This window comes from Crocodylus porosus, unplaced genomic scaffold (assembly GCF_001723895.1).
Source record: "Crocodylus porosus isolate Cpor-Errol unplaced genomic scaffold, CroPor_comp1, whole genome shotgun sequence".
NCBI lineage: Eukaryota > Metazoa > Chordata > Crocodylia > Crocodylidae > Crocodylus > Crocodylus porosus.
In genome coordinates, this window is record NW_017728906.1 from 63,617,134 (window position 1) to 63,621,423 (window position 4,290).

General features: G+C 38.9%; 1 protein-coding gene across 1 annotated transcript in view; it reads right to left on the reverse strand.

Moving 5' to 3' along the window:
- NHS (NHS actin remodeling regulator) overlaps window positions 1–370 on the reverse strand; it is a 145,979-nt gene extending 145,609 nt beyond the window's left edge. The window contains exon 1 of the mRNA XM_019529252.1: window positions 283–370. The gene's annotated coding sequence lies outside the window, so the exon portion shown is untranslated. The remainder of the gene's footprint in view (window positions 1–282) is intronic.
- Window positions 371–4,290: the final 3,920 nt, after the last annotated feature.

Below are 4,290 nucleotides of genomic sequence, written 5' to 3' on the forward strand. Positions count from 1 at the left end.
GCTGACTTCCTGCCCTTTGGGCAGGGGGCTGGACTCAATGATCTCCCGAGGTCCCTTCCAGCCCTGATGTCTATGAAATCTATGAAATACCAGAAACGATTTACTATTGTTGAAAGTTCTGCTCCATATAAAATTCATTCTGATACTTCTGTTCAAAAACAGGAGCATTTGTCTTCAAAACTTCAACTATAGTGGTCAAAAAACACTGTCCACTTTCTAAATAAAGAAAGCAAAAAAAAAAAAGGAATCCTGGTTAGCTTTTAATATGAAAACTAACTCCACATCTTTCTTTTCAACTCTCTTTCAGACATAACTCTTTTTTGTGCCAACTATTCGGTGCTGCTAAAAGGTGAAGGGCACAGGTGGTTTAGGACATCTCATGAAGAAAACACACAGATCTTTTCAATTCAGTCTTTCCACCCGAGTAAGTGACAAGGGGATTTCCCTCTATCTGCCCTCCCCACCCAACCTTCTCTCTCTGTCTGCCAAAGAGAGACAAAAGCCTCAGAAAAGTACACCAAAAAAAGTTAGACAAACATTAACTAGCAGAGGAAGGATAACCCTAACCTGTGCAGATACTGCTGAATGGGGCTCATTGTGAAGAGAGCTATCGTGTTATATAACATGCGCATGCGCACGCACACACACTATGTGCATGTAAGTTTATTTACTTCTTGCAATGCTAATTACTAGCATGGACTCAAACCCAATACTTTTTAAATTCCATTTATGTGCAAGCTTCTTGATATTTTGTCATTTGCCAACACTTTGCAATTTTATATGAATTTTAGTACTCATGAAAACTTGCCACACTCAACACCAAGCAGAGCAAGTTTCCCTTTGGCAAGCTCTGTCAGTGCCTCAGTTCTGACCTACATCCTCTTGGCCGTCTCATTCTGAGCCTCTCTTGAGTAAATACTGCTGGTCTGAGTGCTGATGCCAATCTATATGCTGGTTTTGGAAAAGGGATGAAGTGATCATTGCCAGATCTTAACTCATGTTCCTAGAGGTGAAAGGCTACCTACTGTGAGAGCTATCTTTCTTCCCACTCTTCCTATGGATAACAATCAACAACTAAGCCTCTAATTCATTGTGCGCTGTAGGAACTGAATAAACAACCACATTAGGCAATTACTGCAGTAAACACCTTATTCTTCCCCTGTCTAATCCCTTCTATGAATCAGTTGTTGGAAGTAGAAAAACATTTTGTTTACTCCGTAATGTTGATACAACCACTTTAACAGGCACCTTGGTCATGGTATACCCGCTTTTTAGATCAATTTAAGCAAGTTCAGAAGTCAAATATAATTCATGGTTGTATAGAAATAAAAGGTCTTTTGCCCCTATTTTACTGCAATTTTGCAATGCTCAAGCATGCTATATGTCAGTTGAAAGGTTGTAGCCCATGGAGCAAATGGTTTTTATATTTTAAAATATTCTGAAACAGTATTTATGTGAAGATCTAAATAATGTCAAAATTAGCCTCTGTTATTTATGGTATAAATAAGAATTTGGAATTAGTATTGAAAAAACAAGTTGGGTAGTTGTACATATATTTATCGAGGTTTTATAAAATGATCAGAATATAGGAACTATTGTGGATGGGCTATAATCTAGATTGCTCTGTTTTCCTGCATTTACCTATATCATTTTTAAAGCGTTATCACAACCAAAGAGGTGCCCTCTGCTGGCTACAAATAGTTTTTTTGCTATACACATGGAGTTAACACATACAGAAACATGTTGTGGAAAGACAAAAGGAGAACAGAATTTAAATCAGGTATAGTAAAAGATGACGACATAAAACATGTTTAAAAAAATCAATGGCTTTCTGAACATCACATAACCTCCTTGTTACCAAAAAGAAAGCAGACAGGTTACAATCCCCTATAAATTTAAGAGACAGAAATTCAGTAAACACAACTTGAGGCTTTAGCCATCCAAGGATTCACTTATACCAGTTGCTGAGTTAATCAGTTAAATCATCTATGCAGGAAAGAGAGAGGAAGCAAGAGAGGCTGAACCAAAATTCTGAACCCTGGGAAAGTTTAGATTCAAATCCAACATTGATTATGTTTTAATATGAGTACCTCTACTGTGGATATATAGAGAGAGGTCTCCATATAGAAGTTCATCAACTTGCAACAGGGACAGGACCTAGCAACCAGAACAAGATCTGATTTTTGCATATATGTTTGATCACAGGAGTTGTGAATATTTCTTCTAATATGACAATACAATCCAACTAGAAGTTTAAGGCAAAATAATATATGAATTTGGAAGATACGTTGGTAAACCCTTGAAACAAATTCAGAAAAACCATGTGATCCAAAATTAATTTATTTAGTGTAAGAAAAAATTATGTTGAAGCATAGTAGTATGGTTAGAGAGCCAAGGCTCATGAATTGAAATGGACCTTATTTTTAAATCATTTCTGCATGTACATTAGTTAAATATATGAACACACTTAAACAATATAAGAAGTTCATGTACCCCTGTGTAGTGACGAAAAACCCAGGAGCAGTTTGGTGGCATTGTGTCTAAGTGTTCAGCATCAAAAAGACTATGCACAGAACATCAGCAAGTACTTTGTTTGGATCCAGGGGAAAATGTGACTCCAAAATGAGGGGACTGAACCACACAATAAAGAATGCTAAGAGTTATAACAAAATTACCATTAAGATGAACTGCTGTTAGCATTTTCAGCTGCTACCACTTCAGTTGCAAGGTGCTGTTATCAGACCATGGAGTCACAAAGCAGAATGAAGTTTAAAATGATACAAACTCATGCAGAAGGAAAAGGGAAGGAGAGTGAGGAGAGAGCTTTGGGATGATAAATTTGTCTCACCAAATACCTGTATGTCCACTCCCAAAATACTACTAATTTTCAAGCCTAAGAGTATTTGCATATCTAATGATCTGTAAGACGTGGTGTGCAATTTAATATCCTTCCAAGTGTTTTCTAATGATTTGTAAGACGTGGTGTGCGATTTAATATCCTTCCAAGTGTTTTCCCTTGAGCTTGATAAACATGCCCATATATGTGCATGGAACACAGGTAAGGGATTAAAGATACAGGAGGAGCCCTGGGAGCAGATACATAATTAAAAGTCTAACAATTCTGAGAAAACGCTACAGCGGAGCAGGTGGTTCCCTCCTCCCAACAGGAGTTAATTGTAAGATAGGTTCTGACCCAGGTTATGTCCATGAAATCTTTTAGTAGTCTCTGTAGTTTTACTGTACAAACATATGAAGGGGACTTTTATTAGCTGCTCTGTCTAAGAGAAGCCAGGTCATTGAGTAAATAGTACCTTAATGTTCTCTTTCAAAGCTAGAAAGATTTAAAGATGAAGTACATTAGGATGACACTGTACATTCCTCCTGTCCCTTCCTTCAGATTGTACTTTTTCTTTTTTTTTTTTTAATAAATGACTAATACTTAGTTACCTTCAAAAGTTTTTGAGGTAACTGTCTGTAGGATAACACCAGGATTAAACAGATGAAATGGAATAGATTTTTGCTTTTAAATACATTTTCCCCTAAGCTGCTTTATGAAGAAAAGTTACAATTCTCATAGATGACAAATTCACATACATTCCCTTTAAGGCAGTGGGTTATGACAGTGCTCAACACCTTTCTGGCCTGAACCCAAATGTATTCAACAGCAGTGTAGTAGCTATGTAAAGGTGCAAACAGACATAACTCTTGAACCACTCCAAGACGGTCATTGATTGGAAACTGGTTCTAAATTGCCCTGAGTCAGAGGTGTCTGCACAGATACTTCTAGTTTTGGGTGTGTTGGTTGTAGCCATATTGGTCTAAGGACATAGGCAGACAAGGTTCTTTGGGTAAATGTGCTGGGTATGTAGGTGGCAGTGGGATTGGATCCCTACTTCCAGATTCATAGTTTCATAGTTTCTAGGGTCGGAAGGGACCTGAGTAGATCCTCTAGTCCGACCCCCTGCCATGGCAGGAAATCTTGCTGGGACCCCAGCAAGATGTTCATCCAACCTCCTCTTAAAACCCCCCAGGGTAGGAGCCAGCACCACTTCTCTTGGAAGCTGGTTCCAGATCCTAGCCGCCCTGACGGTGAAGTAGCGCTTCCTGATATCTAGCCTAAACCTGCCCTCTGCCAGCTTGTGACCTCTCCTAGCAGTGCACAGGGGAATAGTGATTCCCCCAATGCCTGCTGATCCCCCCTGACTAATTTATAACAGGCCACTAGATCCCCCCTCAGCCTTCTCTTTTGGAGGCTGAACAGGTTCAGGTCCCGTAGCCTCTCCTCATAGG